The sequence below is a fragment of the Coenobita brevimanus genome, chromosome 109, assembly GCF_032717465.1.
Source record: "Coenobita brevimanus isolate Jiangsu-jjx chromosome 109, ASM3271746v2, whole genome shotgun sequence".
Lineage (NCBI taxonomy): Eukaryota > Metazoa > Arthropoda > Malacostraca > Decapoda > Coenobitidae > Coenobita > Coenobita brevimanus.
The window spans coordinates 35,883,450-35,909,904 of record NC_137062.1 but is presented as its reverse complement, the minus strand read 5'-3'; the positions used below and the strand labels follow the sequence as shown (position 1 = coordinate 35,909,904).

The 26,455-nt window shown below is 41.1% G+C and overlaps 1 pseudogene; it reads left to right on the top strand.

Annotated features, from left to right (window-relative positions):
- The first annotated feature begins 19,309 nt into the window (after positions 1–19,309).
- LOC145417282 (5S ribosomal RNA) lies at positions 19,310–19,427 on the top strand (annotated as a pseudogene).
- Positions 19,428–26,455: the final 7,028 nt, after the last annotated feature.

Sequence of the window (26,455 nt, the reverse complement as noted above, 5' to 3'; positions counted from 1 at the left end):
GCTGAGAGGACGACCACGAATAGGATGGATGGACAGAGTGAAGAGAGCGTTGGATGTGAGAGGGATGTCTGCTGAGCAGGAAAGAGTGGCTGTGCGTGATAGAAATATTGGAGAGAAATTGTGAATGAATAAATGATGCAGCCCTGAGGGGATATTCTCCCGCATATGGTTTGATCAGTTGATCGGGTCAGGTGTGGGTAAGGGAATGGGTACATTATGATCTGACAGGGGTAAACCAGCTCTGCTGTCGGGCCCTGCTGCAGATGTCACTGACTGCACTGCGCAGTTGACCCTGGTGCAGTATGGTATGGTGATGCTCTATCCCTTCTCCCATTGGGACTAAGATGCGAATGAACGTGTGTGCGTGGATGAGTAAATTGGGAGTGCGTCGTACTGTCTCGGCTACCTCCCTTTCTTTAGGGGAAGTAGCCTAAGTATATAGATAGACTCCATTATAACCCATTATGTTATCCTCAGGACCGGTGCCTACTCATCCATTCATATCCAGCATTCTATCATCCTCAAAAATCAATCACTCTCCCTCCACACTTATCTTTTGCAAGTCTTCTCACATGACCCTACCTTCCAGTCGTCCTCTCCCAATCAAGCATCTTTACTCTCTCTCTCTCTCTCTTATCATGACTATATCTTCCAGTTCTCTTGCTCAATTATTCTATCAACCAAACAATTCCTCAAAATCAATCATCTCTTCCTTCCATACCCTCCTCTACTAAAACAAACTTATTTCTCTCCACTACACAGTTAACACCGAACCTGCTGAGGGAACTCTACTTCAGGGTAAACGTCAAGCACAGGGATCAACTTCAGGATAAACCCGAAGTAGTGGGGAAAAGACTGGGACCCAACTTAGGGATAAACCCCAAGAAGGGAGGTAGAACAACTGGGAGATCAGTTCAGGATGGATCACAGCAGGAAAGTGGAGTAAGCAACCCAGGGGTTTCCACCTCGCAGGTTCCACGGGGTCAGAGTCGAACCTTTTCCACTTATCCCAAAGGTTACACGGTACTCAGAGCGACCCCATCCACTCAAGCGGACAATCGAGAACCCACTCCAACCTGCTGATCCCAAACCCAAGAACTTTCACCCACAGCAGCACCACCCGAACCCAACCTGCCCCCTTCTACCTGGTTTTGCACCCTCATGAGGGGCACTCCACAGCCTTCAGCTCTCTGTCTCCGAATCAATCTTTATCAGCCACTCATTCATCGTCTCCAATTAACCAGTCTCCAGTCAATCTCCTAATCAATCAAGTTAGTACAGAAGAGTAGGCACTGGTCCTGAGAATAACATAATGGGTTGCAATAGTCTTTATCTATCTATATATCTAGACTGCTTCCCCGAAAGAAAGGAAAGTAGCTGAGACAGGACGACACACTCCCAGTTTACTCATCCATACAAACACATTCATTCACATCTTAGCCCCAAGGGGAGAAGGGATAGATCCTCACCACAAGGTCAACTGCGCAGTGCAATCAGCGACATCCGCAGCAGGGCCTGACAGCAGAGCTGGTTCACCCGTCACATCATAATGAACCCATTCCCTTACCCACACCTGACCCGATCAGCTGATCAGACCATATGCGGGAGAATATCCCCTCAGGGCTGCGTCATCACTTATTCATTCACAATTTCTCTCCAATATTTCTATCACGCACAGCCACTCTTCCTTGCTCAGCAGACATCCCTCTCGCATCCAATGCTCTCTTCACACTGTCCATCCATCCTATTCGTGGTAGCCCTCTCAGCCTTACACCTCTCACAGCCGATCCAGTTCTTTCTCACCAATCGCTCATCATCCATTCTCTCCATATGCCCAAACTATGGCAACACCCTCAGCTCAACTCGATCAGCCATCTCCCGCACAACTCCAGTTCTCCTTCGCACTTCATTTCTCACTCGATCCATACGCATCACTCCATACATACTGCTTAGACACCTCATCTCCATTACATTAAAACTTTTCCTCTCTGCTACACCTATATTCCATGTTTCAGCCCCATATAACGCAGTCGGTACCACAACACCCTCATACAGCCTTCTCTTTACATCCATTCTAAGCGAACGACATCTAAACTTTTTTCATTCCTCCCAGCACGTTTCCTACTTCATTTATTCTAAACTTCACATCTGCATCTATTCTTCCATCCACAGCAACAAGTGACTCTAAATACTTAAAATATACTGCCTCCTCAAGCAACTCACCATTCAGAACAACAGTATATTCATCCTCCTACAATCTACCAACCTCGTACACTTCACCACTTTACTCTTATTCTCATTTACTCTCAATTTCCTCCTTTCACACACCCCTCCAAACTCCTCTACCAACGGTCTCAGTCTCTCCTCTGAATCAGCCACCAGTGCAATATCACCCGTAAAGAGCAGCTGATTCAGATTCCACTCTCTAACATCAGCATTCACCAGACACAAACCTCCACCTAGCACTTTTCCCATCACCTCCCTTACACCATCCATATAAATATTAAGCAACCAAGGCGACATCACACATCCCTGCCGCAGCCCCTCTCTCACGGGAAGCCAATCACTCACAGTATTTCTCCCTTACACACGCTCTACTATTTACATAAAAACTTTTCACTCCTCTTAGCAACCTACTATCAAGTCCACACAATCTTAAAAGTCCACAATGTCTCCCTATCAGTTCTATCATACGCTTTCTCTAAATCCATGAACGCCCAAAAACATCACTACCTTTCGCTAAATACTTTTCACACACGTCTCACAGCAAACACCTGATCCACGCATCCCCTCCCTCTCCTAAAGCCACACTGCTCATCACCTTGTGAAGGATGTAAGTGGTAGAATATTAACCCATGGGGATGAAGGAAGGACCAGATGGAAAGAATATCTGAAAGCCTGATGAATGGGAATGGAGAGAGCAGAGCGGCTATAAACGTGATTGATTTTGGGGGAGTGCAGAGAAGGAATGCAGTGTCAAGAGGGTAACTCTTTCTTAATTAACGCTCTACCATACACCTTACCTATAACACTCAACACTTATACCCCTAAAGCTAGTACATCCCTACTTATCACCCTACCTTTATACAATGGAACCACACAATCACCTGCCCAGTCAATTGGCACCATACTATACACAAAACAAACATTCAGCACTCTTACTAACCACTCAACAATAGTCGCTTCACCGCCTTTCAGGTATTCCACAACACACCCATCCATACCTGCAGCTTTCCCTTTTTTCATCTTCTTTACTGCCTCCCGCACTTCCTCTATCGTGATCAAAGAATCATTCAGCTCCCCTAACACATTTATTCCTTACACCCTTCCATCTGCTACAATCTCAGCCTCTCTTTCCTCCTCTGCATTTAACAATCTTCCAAAATACTCCGCCCATCTCTTCTTTACTGCATCCATTTCAGTTAACATCCTTCCGTCCCTTGCTTTCACGTGCTCTTCTTCCCAGACTCTCCCTTCCACACCCTTTTCACCTTCCAAAACATTTAATTATGCTAAAAATTCTAAAACAACCGCCTACCCCACCTCTCATCTGCTGCCACTAACATCACGCACAACCCTTCTCGCCCTATTCCTCTTTTCCTTATACCTCTCATATGACACCTCATCCTTCATCTGCAGCCACACTTCATATGCATGTCTCTTCTTAGCCACAGCCATACTTACTTCCTCGCCCCACCATTCACTTCCTTTTCTTACACCATACACCTCTTCCGCATGCCCCACCACAGCACACTTAAACAACAGCCATTCCTCCTCCAGACTGCCATTTTCCTGATCTTTCACTGCATTTCACTCATCTTTCAATTTCTCCTGATGCTCTATCATTACCTCTCGTTTATCCAACTCACTTTCAAAATCTCCCTGCAACACCTAACTCTCCTAGCTCTCACCCATCTCTTACCTACTCTTAACTTTCAACCCACCAGGTAGTGGTGGGTTGAAAGTCTCACATCCAACAATCTTCCTATTACATTCCTGGACACAACCACACAGTCCATCAATACTCTATCAACAACCCTTCCATCCTCCTGTCTCACCTATGTATACTTATATCTTTCTTCTCAAACTACCTAGTATTTCCAATCACCATCTCTTGCTCAACACACATCCCTATCATTCGTTCCCCATTTTCTTTTCTGCCAGGCACACTATGCATTCCAACTACACCTCCAACTGCTACATATCCCACTCTAGCATTCAGGTTTCCCATCATTACCACATTCACATTCACTCCAAACCTCTGCAGACACTCATCAACATCATTCCAGAAAGACTCCCTCTCTTCTGCATCCCTTTCGCTACCAGGCCCATTTACACTCACAAATACCCATAACTCACGTTCAATTTCGCTTTCACTCGCATCAGTCTCGATGACACCTCCTTCCATTCAATCACACACTGCTGCACTTCCTGGCTCACTATAGTCGCGGCGCACGATTCTAAGGTTGTCATTATCGTACTCTGGCATCCTACCATACAAAAGTGCGTCCGATTTCCTATCATATTATTATACACGAATATATTATACACGAATATTATTATACACGAACATTATTATACACGAACATTATTATACGCGAACATATTATACATGAATCACATGAGTCTCGTATTATCAGACGCACTTTTGAACTCGTAAGTTGCCAGGGCACGATAATAACAATCTCAGAGTAGAGTGCAGCGACTATAGCAAGGCCACACCTCTCGGCCATCCTCTATCAACACCTGACATCCTTCCATTCACACTTCCAAACTTAGACTCGGCTTTCTCTTTCATCTTTGTTTCACTAAAAGCTACCACAACCAACTTTCTTCTCACAAACATTCTCCCAATCTCCTCCCTTTTAGCCTCAATCGTACTACATCGACGCAAATTCATAGACTCAACCTTCAGGGTACGGGGATAACTCAATCTCCCAACCATCTCTATTCCCTGTCTCACAGTAGGAACGGGGGGGGGGGGTCGTCCCCTCACCCCGCCCCTTTTACGACAAGCAGGGAATAAGGTGGCAGAATTCTTCCTAACTCAACCTGGCCGCAGAGTAGTAGTACCACCCCATAGTGTGGCCAGACTGTGTGTCCTCTACTAACCAAGTCTTTTCCTATCCTCACTCAAGACAAATTCGCATACCTTTCAATCACTTATTGGTCAACCAATTCTTGCAGAATCCTCTCTTCCATCAAGGCAATCCATCATCGTTCTTTTCACTTTTTCTTCTACTTAACCAATCAAATTTATTCTTCCCTTCACTTTCTACCAATCATTCATCCTCTCTTCCATGTAACCAATACATTCTTTCATTTACTCTCAGTCACTTTCGAGTCATTACCCTCTCTAACACCTTACAAAAAATCCTCCCATTTACTCCCAAACATTCATTCCTGTGTCATTATCCTTTTTCATCTAACCAATCCATCATTCCTTTCGCATACTCACCAACAATCATTCTTGAGTCATTCCCCCTTCAGTAATCCATCATTCCTCTGTTTCTCCCAAGTAATCATTTCGTTGTTGTCACTCTCTTAAGTAATTTGTTTTGTCCTAGCTCTCAACCATTCAATATAAAATTAATCTCGCTCCTAATCTATCTGTGCTCCATTTTATCTATCTCCCAAATACTCCCTAGTACTGTCCTTTCCTCCACACATACTTTTCTCTCATTACTATTCCTTCCTGTTCACCATCACAACTCTTCTGTCCAAATCTCCAGTTGCCACTTCATCCTTTTCTAGTATTCTCTTTCATGCCAGTCTCTCTTCTCACTCTTATTAACCTTGGTCTGTTTTTTGTTTACTTAAGTGGATATATTTCCTGTCATCAATTATTCGTCCCTCTGTCTCTCGGCACAACTTCTCCAGTGCCCTATACTTAACAAGTCTACACACCATACAAACTTGTCAACAATCCACTCCATTCAGTGGAGTAATGGGGGGTGGCGGCACGGGCAGTTGCCCCGGAAAAAAAGAAAAAAAGAAAAAGAAAAAGAAAAAAAAAAAGAAAACACACACACACAGAAAATTTCCCAATGTTTGAACACTCTAGTCTTTCAATATGACGGGGCAAATAAACGTTGCCACGTAACATTTACATTATTTTTCTCTTTAATTACAGCCATACTGTCCTCATATAATCCTTATCGGTGAATTACATAATGCCTATTAACAGCGTGATTTCCCGTTTGAAGTACCGGTACCGTAATGTTCCATAACTTGCATAAAAAGCATAATTTGAAAAAAATATATATCATTTCACCAAGTTGCAAGGGCGCCTAGATAGCCTCGCTCCTCCTCCCCTACCCGCCTCGCCTCCATCATGTGTGACACTGATATGTTGCGTAATTTTTAAAAACCACCTCACGCTTAAAGTAATCCGTAAAATGCATGTGTATAAACAGATGACATATTCACGGATTAGGGGGAAGCAATACTTGCCTTGCCCGCGTGCTGGCAACCACGCTACGCCACTGACTCCATTCCAACCACTCGGTACCAAAACTTCTGGTCATTCTTCCTGTCATTGTTCTCACTCCTAACCACGTCTTTTGTCCCATATCCCAAATAATCCATAAAAACTTTTTATTCAACGAACAATCATGTACTGAAGACTTAATGGATACGTTTTTGTGAAGCTACAGAATGTGGTGAATGTTTTTAGTTTATCCGGTAGGAGCCAGGATTCCGGGGGCTTGAATGATGAGCGAATTGAAGCGTGGCCCATTGGATTGGGCAAATTTGGGCTACGTGGATATTGCTACTCCTCACCCTGTCCTAGGATGGGAAAGGAGGCCAGGATGATGACGAACTTAATTTTTCCTGTAATGTACTGTATCCACACCATCCTTACCACAAAAGTAAACTGCATTTCCCTCGCAGTACTTCCCCCTCCCACACTATTTATTTCTTATTATTTATTTTTCTGAGTATAACACTGAATTTCCACACCGACGCACGTTCCTTACGCTTTTTTCAACGCAAATGGAACACTGGCATTTTCTTGCAACTTAATTTCTAAGTTTAATTACCAAGACACATACACTTTAGCTTTTTGTCTAGCCTTATGGGATGTAAAAATTTCACTTTAACGATTTCTTCCCCTAGCATTATTTAGCATAATTATCACTTTAATGTTTACTAATAGCTTGAGGAAACGCAACATTATTTCCATACAGAAGCACATACACTTCGACTATTTTTGCACATGTGGGTCCTGTCTTTTACCATAGTTACATTGACAATAACTCGCTTTAATTACACTTAAAGCTTACATATTTTCTGCATATCTGGTAGATGTCCACTTAATGCTTACATATTTTCTGCATTTCTGGAAGATGTCCAAGTTCTCCACATGGCAGCCACACTCTAAGTTTATTTAACGAGGCAAGTACACATTACCTTATTCTCTAGCCTTATTCAATGTAAAACTTTCACTTTTAACGATATCCCCCCCTTAGCCTTAGCATAATTTTCACATTAATGTTTACTTGGTCACAACTAACGCAACACTAAATTACCATGCAGAAGTATCTATAAAACAACTTATTTTGGCACACGTGGAGTCTATTCTTTCACTATATTTACACTGACAGTAACTCGCTTTATTTACTATTCTATTTACACTTCCTGAAATATTTTCTGCATTTCTGGTCAACGTCAAGGCTCTGCACACAAAAGCTACACTTACTACACGATTAGGGGCACCTTTTTTTTAACGCTGTATTCATTTATACTCTCATATTTACACATACTTGCAATTAAGTTTCAGCACACACAACCACTATATATACATTTATTAAACCAAAACCGCCTCTTTTCTTACATTGTTTACACTTATTTTCTATAATTCTATGATAATCACAGGGGCATTTGTCTTCTTAGTATAACAGGAAAAGTATATGGTAGGATACTTATTAAGTTGGGGAAAAAACAGAGGAATTAGTTGGAGATGAAAGGAGGTATTAGGAAGGGAAGACGTTTTGTAGATCAAATATTCATTCTTAGATCTTTAGTGGAAAAGTCTCAAGAGAAAGGAGAGAGTTGTATACGGCCTTCATGGATTTCGAGAAAGCATATGACAGGGTGGGTAGACAACGATCGTGGAAAGTATTAAGAATATATGGAGTAGATGGGGAGTACCTCAATGCCGTGAAGTGTGTATGAGGGTGCCAAGGCTGTAGCGCGTTGTGGATAGTGAAATGAGTGAATCTATCTATTCGAAGGTTGAACTGAAACAGGGATGTGTCATGCCTCAATGGTTGTTCATTCTGTATATGGATGGGGTTATAAGAGATACAACGTAGGGCAGTGGATGTTGGAGTGGCCCTAATGAAGGCAGTGTTTGGAAATTCACTTTACTGTTGTTTGCAGATAATACTGTGTTGTTAAATGAGGACGAAGGGGAGCTGCAAGGCTTGCTGGATGAGTGTGGGAGAGTGTGTAAGGAAAAGAATCTAAATGTGAATGTAAGGAAGAGTAAACTTATGGCCTTCGACAGACATGAAGTCAGTGAATGTACAGTGAGATGAGGCTGGATGAGGAGGAAACGGAAAATGTGAGTGTAAAAGTACTTGGGTAGCGTGACGAGTAAGAATGGAAGTGTAGAGGATGAAGTGCTTGAAAAGGTACAACAGGGAAGAAAGGCTGCTGGTTCCTTGAATGCAGTGATAAGAAACAGGGAAGTAAGCATGGAAGTGAAAAAGTTACTACATGACAGTATTGCGATACCAACTTGAACGTATGGAAGTGAATGAAGTTAGCAGAAGCTAAAAGTGAGAGCAGTGGAAATGAGCTCCTTGAGAGGAGCCTGTGGAGTCACATTGAGAGAGACTGACAAATGAGAAACTGAAGGAGCGTTGTGGTCTGGATGTGATAGGAAGTGTTAGGAGAAACACAGAGGTGGTTTGTGGAGGATGGAAAGTGAGACTGACGAGGAGAGGGTATAAGTGAGGTCGAGGGGGGGAGAAGAAGTGGGAGCCCAAAGATGAGTTGCAGGGACGGAGAGGTATACGAGAGAGGAGTGTGTGAGCTAGGAGCAAGGCAGTGAAATGGCAGGGGACAGGGCGACATGCAGGCTATTTGTTTGTGGCCACTCCATACAAGATTAAGGCATCTGGCAAGACAGATAAATGTAAGTCCATCTTGTGCAATACTTGGGATAACTGGTTGCATAAAATATGTGGTGGTGATAGGAGTAGACTACGAGATAATGCTGATTTCGTGTGTCCTGTGTTTTGCGGATAGAGTCGAGAGTTGTCAGGCGTGAAAGGATTGATCTTGCTGGTGTCTGTTGAATGTAAGTTCTCTTATTTGGGAGACATGTTATGTGCTGAAAGTGGGGCTGAAACTACCTCTGTGGCTACCGTAATAAGTGGTTGCACGAATTTCAGGGAGATGTTGGCTCTCCTGACACTAAAAGAGCTCTCCCTCTGTGCTCAGGGGCACCTTTGTATGTAGCCTGTGTAAAGACTGTAACGCCGTATGGTAATAAGACCTGACAAATAACAGAAGAGGATATTTGTAGGCTCAAATGAACAGAAATGACAATGATCAGATAAATGTGTAATGTTTCTAAATACGAGGTGGGGGTGGGGGTGGGGGGGAGGCTTACGATTAAAGAGCTGAGAGGAAGGATGGGGCTGCAATGTATTGGTGTTAAGATGAATAGGGACAGATTGAGATGGTTTTGGCATGTGGAGAGGATGAAGAATGACAGCTGGGAGCGAAAAGCGAGAAGTGTGAATGTCGGGGACAGTGTTGCAAGAGACAGACCTAAAGACCTGGGACAAGGCCACAGAGTGTGACCTCAGGGATAATGAACTGAACCGGGAGGCTGCCAGATATAGAGCAGCGTGGAGAGTCGCCATTAGGTGGCCAAGGCCGATACATGCAAGCATTCTGAAGCCTTTATAAATGACACGATACGATGTACCTTATCATTTACATGTATTTTCTGCATTTCGCATTTCTAATCACTAGTTTCTCACTGTCGTAATCAGCTTTTAACGCGGTTTGGCTCTTGCAACACCTGAGAGTACTGGCATTTCTCACTTTATTATGTATCTCACAAACTATGCATACAATCTGCAATTTGTGTCTGTTTGTACAGATCTATCACACAGATCTCTCGCTCCCTCTTCCTCTCAGTCACGCCTTGCCCAATCTATGTTCTACACAATCCTAGCAAACTTTTTTTTTTTCCCCATAACTCCTAATCTCATGCAACCAAATGCTACTGCACATCAGACACTAACAGTTTCACCCATCTTGTCTCACCATAATCACCATCCGGACCTCCTTTCCCACCCTAGCTAGGTGAGTAGCACTGTCCAGACAGCCCAATTTTGCCCAACCCAATAAGCCACGATTGCATTCACTCGTCATTCAAGCCCCCGGAATCCAGGCTCTTTCTGATACGCCAGAAACATTCACCACGTTCTGTATTTTCACATAAACGTATCCGATACCCAATCCGGACGCTGTCACGTTAAAAAGGGATGCCAAATCCCTGATCATGCACTTATACTCACAACATTCATCCACCCAGCTGCTCTCATCAGTTCCCTAGCCTCACCCACTGGGTCACTTCCTAATCTCTCTTCCTCGCACAATCATCTACCATATCTCTCCACCTGCTCCTTGGCCTACTTCGCCACCTCCCCCCTTCAAATTCGCTCAGATATACATTTTTCACAATTCTATTGTTATCCAATCTCTCCACATGACCATACCATCTCAGTACACTCTTTTCGATTCTGGTGTCCACAGACTTCCTCACTCCATATCTTTCACGAATCACATTATTTCGTATCCTATCAACCCTCTGTACTTCACATACATTGCTCAGCAGTCCCATCTCCACTGCTGTCACTCTTGACTTTTCATTTTCAGGTCACACCATATGTTAAAGTTGGCACTAACACTCCTTCATGTATACAGCATATACCTTTCACTCCCTCCTGCCCAAACGTTCTCACGACCAGTACAGACTCTCTCAATCAACCACCTCTATCATCCATACTCTCCTCTATTCTCATAATTATACTTTCCTCTCGCTTCTGACCAATTACTCTTTTATCTTGTCTCCCTACCAAATATTCCTGCATCCTCTCAGTCTCCAAAACAATCCTTTGCATCCTTCTCCAGAATCTCTCCTCCTGAACTGCCATTTCAATCTTCACTTGTAACTATACCTTTCATTCCCTCCTGCCCAAACGTGCCCACACTACAAATACAGCCTCTCTCAATCAACCACCTCTATCGTCTATACTCTCCTTCTCTATTCTCATATCTATACCTTCCTCTCGCTTCTGACCAAATATTCTTTTATCAGACCAACCAATCCTCTCTACCTTCCATACCCTTCTTCTCTCCTGAACAGGGCTCGGGTCAATTTATTTTTCTCAAATTCAATTCCAGTTCCGAATAAAATTTGAATTAATTACAATTCATTCGTAAAGAAAGAAATCTTCAATTTCAATTCAGTTTAATTATGGTCGATATTTCATTCAATTAAATTGTTTTCAATTCAAAATCAAATCAGAAACTGAACTTGTAAATATTAAATAAATTTATTTTAAAAAATTGAACTATGCAGGAAAGTTTCTCAAATGAAAATTAATATAATTTAATAGGTTACTTAACTTGATATATTTTTAACTTTTTTTGTGATAGCAAACTGTATCTTTTACTGTTTGTTTCAGTATACTGTGAGTTAATTATTGTATAAAACTGAATTCGTATATTACAGTATAAAATATTTTATCAATTCAGTCATTAATTCATTGATGCCAATTCGAATTCAAATCAATTTTATTCTTATATTTTTCTCAAATCCAATTCAGTTCCAATTCATATTTTTTAATCAATTCTAATTCAATTCATAATTGACCCCAGCCCTGCTCTGAAAGGTCTATTTATCTCGACTAAACAATCCTTCAACAGATAACCTGCCGAGGGAACTCTACTTCCGGGTAAACCTAAAGTACAGGAACCTACTTCAGGATAAACCCGACGTAGGCAGGGGGGAAATCATTGGGGCCCTTCTTGAGGATAAACCCCAAGAAGGGAGGTAGAACAACTGGGAGATCAGTTCAGGATGGATCACAGCAGGAAAGTGGAGTGAGCAACCCAGGGGTTTCCACCTCGCAGGTTCCACGGGGGCAGAGTCGAACCTTTTCCACTTATCCCAAAGGTTACACGGTACTCAGAGCGACTCCATCCACTCAAGCGGACAATCGAGAACCCACTCCAACCTGCTGATCCCCAACCCAAGAACTTTCACCCACAGCAGCAGCACCCGAACCCAACCTGCCCCCTTCTACCTGGTTTTGCACCCTCGTGAGGGGCACTCCTCAGCCGTCTTTCAGCTCTCTATCTATACAATCTGTACCTGGTTCTCGCTTCCAACCTATCGTTCATCTTTCTCAAATTAATCCCTCCCTATTATCTCCTGACCAATCATTCCAGTCTCTTTCTCCTAACATCAGTTTCAATCATTGGAGTCTATCTCTCTCTCTCTCTCTCTCTCCTGACACATCAATTTCAATCATTATAGTCTTTCTCTCTCTCCTGACACATCAATTTCATTCATTCTAGTCGTTCTTTCTCTCCTGACACATCAATTTCAATCATTATACTATAGTCTTTCTCTATCTCCTAACACATCAATTTCAATCAGGCGTCTATCTCTCCTGACACATCAATTTCAATCTTTCCAGTCCCTCTCTCTCTCTCCTGACACATCAACCTCAAGCATTCCACTCTTTCTCTCTCCCCTGCGACACCAATTTTAATAATTAGTCTTTCTCCTTCTCTCTTGACACATCAATTTCAATAATTCGCCTCTCTCTCCCTCCTCCCACATCAATTTCAATCATTCCAGTCTCTCTCTCCCTCCTGACACATCAATTTCAATCATTCCAGTCTCTCTCTCTCTCTCTCCCTCCTGACACATCAATTTCAATCATTCTAGTCTTTATCGCCCTCATGACACATCAATTTCAATCATTCCTGACTTTCCCTCCTGACACATCAATTTCAACCATTCTAGTCTCTCTCCCTCTCCTGGCACATGAATTTCAATTCTAGTGTTTCTCTCACTCTCCTGACACATCAATTGCAAACATTCCAGTCTTCCTCTTTCCTGACACATCAATTTCAATCATTCTACTCTCTCTCTCTAAACATATCAGTATCAAACATTCCAGTCTGTGGACAAATTATAATACTTGCAGCACCTCTCTATTCATTTCAATCATCCCATTCACTCCTTCACCTGACATCAGTTCCAGTAATTTTAGGCTCTCCTGAAATAATAAATGTCAGTCATTCTACTGTCTCAGTCCTGACATCAATTATTCTAGTCCCTCTTTGTCCTGGCATAACAACTTCTCTGGTGCCCTATACCTAACAAGTCCTCACCAGTCCTCACTCAATACAAACTTGTCTACTGTACAGTCTATTCCCTTCCAAGCACTCTGTGCCGAAACTTCTGGTCATTCTTCCGGTCATTATTCTCACTCCTAACCACCTCTTTTGTCCCACGTCCCAAACAATCCATAAAAACTTATTTCATTCAACAAATTCTTGCTCAGTCTAGACTATCTCCCTATGCAATCCTTATTGTCCTTTCCTCCACACACAGCTCTCTTCCTCTCGCCCTACACATCCTTTCAGTTCACGATCACTATCAATCCGTTTCCCATTATTGTATTTCCTCACTACACCTCATGCCTTCGTTTATTTTTGTGTTCTTTTATGCCAGTCTCGTATCACTTATAAATTTTTAAGCGTTGTTTTGTGAAGTTAGGAGGAATCTTTATGTTTAAGTGTCTTTTCGTGGGGAAACCCCTGGAATTGATGGAGTGTGGTGAAATGCTGAAACATGGACGAGAAAAAGTAGTAGAATGGATATGGAGGATGTGCTGATTGGCCTGGAGGAAGGTCAAGTTACAGGGGACTGGAAGTAGGTACAATCATCCCCCTGTACAAAGGAAAGGGGGGGAAAGTACGTGGTAATTGTAAGGGAATTTGTCTTCTCAGTGTAAATAGTAAAGTACATGGCTGGATTGTTATTAATACACTTAGGAAAATAAAAGTGGAATTAGTTGGAGAAGAGCGATGTTTTACGAAGGGAAGTGGTTGTGTAGATCAGATATTCATCCGAAGGTTTTTAGTGGAAACGTTTCTAGGAAAGAGGAATAAGTTTTATGCGGCCTTCATAGATTTAGACAATGCATATGAAGGAACGTGGAAAATATTTAGAATACACGGAGTAAATGGGAAGCAGCTGAATGCCGTGAAGAGCATGTATGAGTGTGCTAAGGCTGTAGTGAGTGTGGATAGTGAATCGAGTGAATTTTTCTATCTGAATGTTAGATTGAAATACGGGTGTGTCATGTTTCCATGGTTGTTAAATCTGTACATGGATGGGGTTATATGATACAAGGTAGGGCAGTGGATGTTGGAGCGGCCTTAGTGAGAGGGCAGTGTTTGGAAACTTCCTGTTGTCTTGCTTGCAGATGGCACTGTATTAAAAGACGAAGGGGAACTCCAAGGCTTGGTGAATGAGTCTGGGAGTCCGTGTAAGAAACGGAATCTAAACGTGAATATTGGGAAGAGTTATAGTTGTGGTCTTCGAGAGGAATTAAGTCACTGAATGCACAGTACGGTTGGATGGTCAGGGAATGGAAAATGAGTACATTTAAATACTTGGGTCGTGTCATGAGTAAGGATGGAAGTTTAAAGGATGAAGTGCTTGAAAGAGAACGAAAGGGAGGAATGGTTGCTTGTTCTTTGAAAGCAGCGATAAGAAATTAATAGTGAAAGGAACATGGAAGTGAAAAGGTCGCTGCACGAACTCTAACATATGGAAGCGAACTTTCGACCTTGTTAGAAGGACACAAGTCATGAGTGAGAGCAGTGGAAATGAGTTGTTTGAAAGGAGCATGTGGAGTTACGTGGAGAGAGAGACACTGACAAATAATGTGAAGGAGAGTTGTGGTGTGTAAATAAGGGTTAGGATAAATACACTGACGTCGTTTGGACATGTGCAAAAGATGAAGAGTGCGACTAACGAGGAGAGTGTACGAGTGAGGTGGAGGCATGGAGTGGAGAGGAATATGAAGGGAGTGGGGGACAGCAAAATGGCAAGGGACATGTAGGCGACTTGTTTGTGGCCACCCCTTACGGGTTTAAGGCGTCTGGCTAGACAGTATAAATTGGAAATAAAATATATGTAAGAGTATTGCTTAGCGTAGTTACAGGAATTGTTTAAGTACGAGTTAGTGCTGTTTGACAGAGGAAATATTTACGCATGACTAATGTTTACTGTATAGTTCAAGTTTTAACTTGGCCCAAACTTGCGTCCTTTTGCTGCTTATACGTGAGAGTTGAAAGCAGGGCTGGAGTCAATTATGAACTGAATTGGAACTGATTTGAAGAAAATTGAACTGGAAGAGAAAAATATAAAAATGAATTGAACTGGAATCGATATCAATGAAATGATATGAACTGATGGCTGAATTGATATTTTATACTGTAGTATACAAATTCATTACCGTACTATAACTTACAATATACTCAAAATAAACAGTAAAATAGTTTCCTATCAAAAAAAAAATAAATATAAATAATTTTAACCTCATTCTTGTTTCTTTCCGTTAGATTAATAGTACTGGGTAGATTAAAATTGATTTTGAATTGAAAACATTTAAATTGAATGAATTATCGACCATAATGAATTGAACTTCAGATTTTTTTTAAGAATGAAATGAAATGAACTGGAACTGATTAATTCAAATTCTATTCTGAATTGGAAATGAACTGAACTGACGAAAACGAACTGACCCCAGCCCTGGCTGAGTGGCAGAAAAAGACAATGCCACAGCTCTACATGCTTTCCACAGCACTTATTCATGACAAGCACCATATTCTAGAGTTAATTTCCATCTATAACTCAACATTCAAACCGGAGATAACAATTTTAGGCCAAGTTAAAGTGAACAGGGTACAGAAGGAATGTTATGTAGGAATGTTACTCGCCATAGAGGATACATTTAAATGAATGTTGCTGGTATAGTTAGAGGATTCTGTTTATTTATCAGTGTTTTGTGTAATTAGAGAACTATTTATTTTTGAGCGTTTGGTGTAGTTACGAAATATTTATGCATTAAGGATGTAGTATAAGTAGGCAGTGATGTGTAATTTGGGCTGTCTGGACGTTGCTGCTCCTCACCCTGCCCTAGGGTTGGAAAGGAGGTCCGGATGATGATGATGATGATGACGTGTAATTAGAACTATTATATAATTAGATGTGTTATGTGAGTTCTCCTTGGCATGGTTGGAGTGTTGTTAGTGTAGCCAGAGAATAATCATGAGTGTTTGGTGTAGTTATAGGAAATATGTATCAGTCTTGATTACTGTAGTTTGAGCAAATGTTTTTATACTATGAGTGAATGAAATCCAAGTGCCAGATAACGGATCACATGGCACTATGTTATGATTTGAAGGTATAGTAAAGAGTACGGGGGACACGGCAGAAAATAATAAAAAACTCATGGGATAATTTTAGATTAGGTGAGGGATATGGAATGTCAATTATTAAGACCTTACACTATTCATGCCTTGTAACCAAATCTCTAACCTGACGGTAGAGGGGAAAATATAGGCCGGAAGAAACACGGAAATATCAAGAGACTAGAACAGAAATGATAAGGACAGTAAGGAGAAAGGTGGGAGGCAAAATGGCCCCTTTTAGTCGCCTCTTACGACAAGCAGGGATACTGGGGAGGTATTCTTTCCCCCCCTCCCCAGGGGGGTATTGTGAATGAGTGTTGTTTGCTGCAGTGAGAGAATGTATTATGTACAAGTATTATCTATGAGCTTTGTTGTAAATATGTATTAGGAGTTCTTTGTAGTTAGAAGAAATATGAATTATCTACCAGTGTTACTTGGAATAGTTTGTGGAAATACTGTACATACATTTTAATAACGATTTTTACCGCAATGTATCTTCATCCTTACTCTAAACTCGACTGCACTTTCCTCGCAGTTCCCATACACATATATCCACTGGCACTGTCAAATCTGCTCTTATATTTACTTTTTTTTAGTACAAGTGTTTTTCCAGACAACCACCTTTTAATAGGTTCATTTTTACTGTAATATATTTTCATCAGTACTATGAACTCAGCTGCATTTTCCTTACAGTTCCTATACACATATACGCACCAGCATTTTCAAGTCTGCTCTTACATTTAATCTTTTCTAGCACAAAACTGATTTTCCAGACAGCCACCATATTTACATTTGCTTCTACACAAGTGGAACAAACAATTTCACGTCACCAATTTAATACTCAGTTTCTAGCCTTATTAAACGTACCAGTAAATTTTTTTAGCATTTTTCTGCTTTATTTAATGTATAAACTCACAATTTCATGTTATTTTCAAGCTTATTGAACGTAACGCTGAATTTCCAAACAGAAGTAAAGTTATTGCTCGACTTCTTACCAATCACTCGAGACCAATTTTCTGGTCTCCCAATTTTTTCGTCACTTCCTACCAATCACTCTTGCCTTCCAAATAATTTCTTGACTCATACCAATCACTCCAGACCAATGTTTCTGGTCTCCCACTTAATTTTTCTTCTCTTCCTATCATTACATTTTTCCCTCTAGACCAATCTTTCTGGTCTCCCGTCTTGACATACCAATCACTCTAGACCAATCTTTCTGGTCTCCCGTCTTGACATACCAATCACTCTAGACCAATCTTTCTGGTCTCATCTAATTATTTTTTTTACTCTTCCTATTAATCATTCCTTCCAGATCTCTCTGAGGTCTTCCAACTACTCTCATCTCCCCCTACCCATCAATTTCGATCAACCATTTCCTCCAGACCAATTTTCCTGGTCTCCCAACTCATGTCTTGACCTGCTACCAATCACTCCAGACTAATCTTTCTGGTCTCCCACCTAAAGATTTCTCGTTTGACTCTTCCTGTCAACAATTCCCTCCAGACCAATCTGGTCTCCCAACTCCTCCTACCCATCACTTCCTCCAGACCAATCTTTATGGTCTCCCAACTAATATTTCCACCAGTCATTCTCTCCGGACCAATCCGTGGTCTCCCAACTAAACTCTCAGCTCCTACCAATTGATTTCGATCAATCACTTCCTCCAGACCAGTCTTTCTGGTCTCCCAACTATTTCTCAACATACAACCAGTCATTTCCTCCAGACCAATCAGCGGTCTCCCAACTCCTACTACTAATCAGTTTTAATCATTTCCTCCAGACCAAAAGCATATCCGTAAACCAATTCAAACGGCCCGGGCGCTAGTCAACGGATGTGCCGCACGAAAATGTACGGTACACGTGAGCCCAATATTATGTAACTTATTGTACACGTGAGCTGAATATTACGTAACTTGAAGTACACGTGAGCTGAATATTACGTAACTTATGGTACACGTGAGCTCAATATTACGTAACTTATTGTACACGTGAGCTGAATATTACGTAACTTATGGTACACGTGAGCTCAATATTACGTAATGAAGTTATGGTACACGTGAATTAAATATTACCCAATGAACTGGTCGCTTTATACGCAGTGGTATGGCCGGCGATCTGATTTTAGGCGTACGTTCAGGATTCTGGGCGTTACTGGAACTTCCTTATGAAATCGGTCGTAACTTTTTTTTTTTTTTTTTTAACGTAGTATTCAGTCGTATGCCGAGTAACGGACGCCCTGTTGATTCACACCACTCACTCCAGACCAATCTTTCTGGTCTCCCAAATCACTATTAAGTTCCTATCAGGCACACCAGATCAATCTTTCTGGTCTCCCAAATCTCTTGACATCCTACTAATCACTCCAGACCAATCAATCTGGTCTCCAAACTAGCAACTATTAACTTCCTAGCAATCACTCCAGACCAATCTTTCTGGTCTCCCAAATATCTCGATTTTTCCTATCAATCTTTCCGGTCTCAAGTATTTTTTTTTTTAATTTCCTGCCAATCACTCATTCCAGACCAATCTTTCTGGTCTCCCAACAAATCACTATTAACTTCCTATCACACCAGACCAATCTTTCTGGTCTCCCAAATCATTATTAACCAGCGGAGGGCGTAATCGATTACTTGTAAGGTAAAATTTCTCACTAATCGATTGTAGTTCCGAGTAATCGATCACCAAAAGATTACTCCCAGCATAAATTACGTTAATGTTTACTATAGACACGTGCATTTCAGTGGATTTTGCCCAATACATATTAATCTGATATATAATAAACGCCATACCACGTTGAGTACACCGCTTCCCGTCCGATCAGCGAAATTAAGCAACGTTGGGTCTGGTTAGTACTTGGATGGGTGACCGCCTGGGAACACCAGATGCTGTTGGCATAACTCCCTACGTGTCAGGTAGGGTTGGTGGAGGATTAGTGCCCCTCCCTGTAAAACAATTAACTCTAAGCCCTTGGCCACCCTGTTTGGGATACATGGCGTCTGGCAATGAATGAATGATGAACAATAAACGCATTAATTCATAAAGATACATGTAAAAGGGGTACCTGAGAATTAATAGCGTGTATGTACGAGCAGAATATAAAGCCGGGGCCTGACACTAAAGATAAATCTAATACAACAAACTCGCACGTGCTTGTGGGTGTACTTAACGATAACTCAGACTTTTCGATAACTCAGACTTTACGATAACTCAGACTTTATGATAACTCAGACTTTATGATAACTCAGACTTTACGATAACTTAGACTTTATGATAACTCAGACTTTACGATAACTCAGACTTTATGATAACTCAGACTTTACGATAACTTAGACTTTACGTTAACTCAAGACTTCGATAACTCAGACTTTATGATACCTCAGATTTTACAATAACTCAGACTTTACGCTAACTCAGACTTTACGCTAACTCAGACTTTACGATAACTCAGACTTTACGCTAACTCAGACTTTACACTAACTCAGACTTTACGCTAACTCAGATTTTACGATAACTCAGACTTTATGATAACTCAGACTTTACGCTAACTCAGACTTTACGCTAACTCAGACTTTACACTAACTCAGACTTTACGCTAACTCAGATTTTACGATAACTCAGACTTTATAATAACTCAGATTTTACGATAACTCAGACTTTATGATAACTCAGATTTTACGATAACTCAAGACTTTGCACTCAGACTTTAAAATAACTCAAATTTCTCGTAGGGATGCCAATCACAACTTTATGATCATATAAATGCTTCAAACTGTCACTATATTTTTATCTTGCCAGGTGCCATATTTTAAATCCCTCAGTTGCACCACTTCCCCTGTAATTATTTCTCACACGGATGCCCACTTGCCAAATTATACACTAACTGCTTCAGGTTATCTATATGAAAACACTGGGAATAGCATATCAACATATCAAATAATGTTCCTTTCAATGGGCTGAAATGCAAACTAATTTTTACCCTAGTTTAGGTACAAGCAGTAAGCAATTGTATAAGAACAATCATATACAAACTAGGGGTATTTAAAAGTACAGGAGCTCTATGGCAACCCAACTGTAAGTCAGTGCTATGTGGCTCAGTATAGGCTGAGCGTTTTTAGACTAAACACAAAATAATAAGAATAACATTATAGATATTGCATACCCTGCCAATAAACACAAAAGAATAACATTATAGATATGGCATACCTACCAATAATCCAGTCCCCCAACAGTCGGTAATTTATATGCAGAGTTTTCAGATTATCAATAATAATAACAGTAATAATCACAAATGCATGGAAATAAGTGTCAGCAAGCAAGTACAGCACCCCCTGAGTTGAGTGAAAGGTAAAACAAGCTTCACAGGTGGATAATTACCCGTGCATCTCAAACATAACAGCCATTACTGAAGTATTTATATAACCTCAACTAAAAAAATTAAGTAAAAGATTTGTTTCATAGGGTGCTCCACGTGCCTTATTCATAATTCTGTGTTAAGCAGGTTAGGTGGTACCAGATAGGAACGTGCTAACAATGTAACTGCTGCTCAGAATTAAAAACACCTCTAAACTTCCTCCCTATACACCAAAAGGAGGATGGTGGACTGCAGGAAAAGGAAAACTTTATCCTGCAGTACACAAAGTTCACATGAGACTGGGGCCGTAAGTGCAGCAGGTGGTATCTTCACTGCTGACTGAAATATGTCTATCTTGAAGTATCATTAACCATACACAAAGTTAACCCGTAAACTGCAGCACTAGTGTTCCAATTCATACCAAGGTAAGTCAAAATACTGTCATGAAGTAAAAGATATGCCAGAAGTGTGCCACAATTTAGGGCATTATTTTGTATATATTTCTTTGGTCAACATGTATGCAAACTGATAGCATTAATGTTTTATTTTATTTACTGGTACTATAGGCTGCAAGTGCTTCTTACATGACAGTCTAATAATTATCAATATCTTACATTCCACAATCTTCCATATCTAGTTTCTGACCCAAACATCTGTATGATAGGACTCCATAACGGCAAAGTATTAAGAGGCCATTACTAAGCCATGCATGGGTCACGTAATTCTGAGGGAATTACATCTGAACCAGCAACTAGTTTTCAGAAGCGGGAAGGGTAAATATCTATACATAATCTCAAAACAAAACTATCATTCAGCCCTACGGATGAGACGAGTTGGAGTGTCATCATCCAGACTCTTCCACTTAAGGATGTGGTGGGGTAGGGTCCTGAGAGCAAATTCCTAACTCCTTAATAAATTGTGGAATGTACAATGTGGCTTGCAGTTTGCGAGTTAACAATTCATAGTCAAACACTCACCAAGGGCAGCACCAGTAACCTCCAACAGGATGAAGATAGTAGCATACTTCACCTAGAAGACAAAACCAAACATATATCGGTGCCCCCTTAAAAAACACACTGAATACAGACGTTTCCAATTACCTAAACAAAAACTGTATAGTAATATTGAGAATTAATGAGCTACTACCACATAATAATCACGCAGTACTACTGTACAGAACACATTATTGAAGTTCACAAAAATTAATTTTACATCACCCCTTATGGGATCTAGGTGTCTGGCTACAGATACGAAGGTTATTAAAAACTTTAAAAATTCACTATCTTAAATATCAAGACCAACTTGCCTAGCCCCGGGTTCCTACGCTCCCCTATGGGGCGAATCAGGATTGGATGAATGAAAAAAAAAAATTAAATATACAGTTGGTGTCAATACCTGTATAAACACTTAAATATTCATATACATACAGTACACATATTAACACATGCATAAAGCCTGTAGTGCACCGTAGATGATAAGATTATCCAATGCCCCATCCTTAGCGAGTAATTCTGCATTTTTACTCAGTATCCCCTATATCTGACTAAAGCAAGTTGTGTCTATATGTAAGGGAATGTTAAATCACAATGTAAACAGCCAAAAACTATTCTCTTTTACATCAATGCAAGCTAGCCTAGTAATAAAAAATACAAGGGGGTATTAAGGGGGGGAGAGGGAGGGGAAGGCCAAGGATGAGATTGAGGGATAGAGTGGAGAGGTATATGAGAGGGGGATGTGAGCTGGGAGTAGGGCATTGAAATGGCGGGGGACGGCGACATGGAGGCGAAATATTTGTGGCCACCCGTTACGGGATTAAGGCATCTGGCAATAGATAGATAAAGGCAAAAAATGTTAAATGCTGTAAATCACAAAGAAAATGGTGATACGAATCCTCCTACTGTAGTGCTAAAAGTAGGACTACCACACCTGTGCCATCCTCTCCACGGGCAAGGGACGTCTGGGCCATCTCCCGGATCCTCCACCTTGGACCTCTGTCGAATGCAATCACAGAACAGGATGGATGATCACTAGCTGAGGGAATCCCACGGTTGTCACCAGCTCATTATTCCTGCAATATAATCATTAATCACTATCATCGCCCTCAGATCACTATCATCACCATCAATACTACCACCAATACCATGAACACCATAATCATCACTATCTCCAAAGCTGATCATCATCCCAACCTCTCTGCCCAGTCAGAGAAAAGGCAATCATCAAAGCAATCAGTATAGCTGCTCAATAAAGTTAATCATTCATTAATTAAGTACACTTATTTTGGGCTGGGTAGCAACTTCAAATTCTTTCAAACTAGTGATTTTCAAATATACCGTAATAAAATGAAAATTTCGGGTAATCATCTGGAACACTGAATACATTAAGTTAGATCACGATTAATAACATTATCTAGAGAACATCACTAGGTACTGTACAGGAGTTAACCTAAAATCTAGAAAACCTAACCACCCATAGGGGCAATGTTGCTTTAAATGCTGTAAATTAATGGTTCCATTCGACTTCAGTCAGCCAAGTTCAGAAGTGCTTCTGACAACTGGGGCCAAAGTCGCTACACTCTTTCCAATTTAACGAACTAACACATCCATCTCTCCAAACTTCAATGTTACACTGCAGCAAGAGATTAATACCATAATTATTACGGGACAATGCTATCCATTAAACTGATGTGGACTGTAGAACCATTAAAAGTCCTTCTGAACAGCATAATCATCTGTAAGTGAACAAAAACCCTGGCAAAGTCAAGGTTAAACGTTTCTTACGCACTAGGAGCGTGTTACTTTACAGTTTGGCCATCTGCTATGCTATAAGGGTTACCTTTCAGTTATTACAGAATAATTACCCACATACTGTACTTATGTGTTTACAAGCTCCCCCATAGGCCACACGGACTGCTGCGCCCGTCCCCTTTCTTGATATCCACCTGGTTCAGGACAGGTTGATACTGCCGATACTGCCCTTGAGGTGGTACTGCAAGTCATCTGGGATAGTACTGAAGATGTTACCTAGTTTATCTTCACCGGGAAGCAGCTGAAGTTTTGCTGTTTAAACTGAAGCTATCAGCCAGATGTCCTGCTGATGCTCTCCTTCTACCATGTGCTGTGATGGGGTCACTATTCAGTCTCTGATGGGGGATGGATCAACCTGAAAGCAGATAGTTCAACTGCTTACCAGCCTTCCACCCAGTCTTACTTCTACTCTTTAAATAACTTTTCCCCTCCAGAAAATCTAGCAGAGCTCCTACTCTATGATACTGCAAGCTTTGAGAAGGCCCCATTTCGCTGACCTACCGAGGTTAGGACCAAAATTACTCTTCAGTTAACCTAGGATTCTTTGGGGGCTTGGTTTGAATGAAACTGATGTTCTATTTTTCAAAAATATCCATTTCCACCTTTAAACATTATATATATAAAATGAATGTTTCACAAAGAAGCACAATATTGTATTGAATTACGAATGGAAGCTTCCCTACATTACCCTCCCCCACGCATTTTTTCCATCCAAAACATTCCGACCCTATAGTGAAAAATAAGTTGTTCTTAGCAAGACTGCTTACTCGGGGTTGAATGCGTCGTTACAAATTAATGCTAGTGATACCAGTCACAATAAACTGATATGAAAAGTTGTACAGCCAGAACATAACATAATCTACCACTCATATATATTAAACAGGCCATAAAAGGACTGATCGGGGCCCAGATATGGGTGCAATTACAGACTGACAGGTTAATCTACGTTGCCTAAAATTACTTTGATTCTCGCATTTTGTTTTTCTCTTGGAAGGATCAGTTTTGCGGGCTCATTGCGTTTGGTTCCTTCTTCCTCATAAAAAAAAAAATGATAATCTGGCAACCTTTTCTTTAATGATTTAGAATCTGAACATGGCATCTCAATACTTAGGCTTCATAAGCACAAACTCCACAATAAATCAAACACAGTTACGAAACCAAAAGCGGGAGTATTTTAAAATTGACAGGTTAGACAAAAAAAAAAGGGGGGGGGGTGTTATACTCAAAAACCAATCTTATCCATTCAGTTACTCTTCCAGGCAACAATTATCAGACATAATATGGGGTGGTAATTGTAAAATATAAAATTCTCGTACTTATCTTGGCTGAGGTGTGGTGAAAGTGGTGCCGCTCTTGTGGCGGTGAGATGCGGTGGCGAGGCTAATATAAAATCCCAGTATATCCACTGTTTACTCCTTGCAAGGTTAATCACATAATCTGAAATTGGGAAAAAGTGCAAATTAGTTGTAGGGGATTAATGGGGCTGCGTAAGACAAGCTGGTGGAAATTTTTAAGCTCACATTTAATTATACTTGTCAACCCACGTGACCGGAAGCGCTTACATTCACTGCCGCCCACATTGCAGTAAGTAAGAATGTGTGAATCCAACTGGAAAAACGTCATAATTACGTGACGGCCACGCATCTTTTAGACATGCAGTGGCGAGGTGGGTTCCAGCCCCGCAGATGAGGGTACTTTACGGTACGTTACTTTGTGATTATGGGGGGGAGGGGATCGAGTCCGTGAGTTTTTCAAATTTTGAGATCCGCCAGTGACTGTCATTCTGCCCAGCAGTTTGAAGTGCCATCGAATCACAACTTAGGCTCTACGGCTTCCACTGCAAATTCTTAGTCAGATATTTATTTTCAGGTGGCAAATGAAACTGGAAATGGTAAGCTTTATACGTAAGGGAAGCATGTTACAAAATGCAGAAATTGAAAGTGTTATGGCGGGAAATGCACAAGGTAAACCCAATGGGAATATGTTCGACTAAGTTAAACTGCGTATTTTCAAGTGGTTGCAATTTTCGCAAGACAAAGAAAGAAATATTGCCTTTATAATTTGGTATGTATTTTTTAGCAAGTAGTACATTTTGGTGAAGTGGGAGAACAGCGGTAATGGCGGGCGGTTTGAATTTGAAATGCCAGGGACGGGAGAAAAATTATTAGCTTTTACTTATAAAATGATGAGGCATATTATACATAAAAATAATAATATGCTCCTACTCTCAGGGGAAAATATTCAGTTTTGGCGGGGTGGAAGGAAGCGGCGCCCGGGAATTGGAGGTGAGCGGCTTGTGGGACAGGGAGGTGGCGCGCGGGAAAGTTGGCGGTTCAACCGCCTTTCCCGCGCGTCGCCTCAGCCCTCCCGTCCCACGCGCCGCTCCCTCCCTTTTCCCGCCAAAACTGAACGTGTCATCGCTGATGTCGCTTGGATTTCCACCGACACCTGAATTACGCTTAGCTGAAGTTTTGTAACTTAGAACATGAGTTACACATTTCAAGCCGTCCATTCCCATGGTATTATCCAGCTTAATTTTGCTACAACTAAACGTTTTTCTTTACTTGGAGCAGATCTCCGGTAGCGACTGTAATCATGTGCTCTCTGCCCGTCTACTGCAAAACATCTACCCTAAACATGAACGAGATCTGCAGATGACTAGATGGTAAAAATGTCGCCGGCTTCAAAGGGTTAGGCTAGTGCAAGAAATTACTCACCATCACTCATTACTTTTTTCCCTTAATTCGAATGCTTAATCGCGATA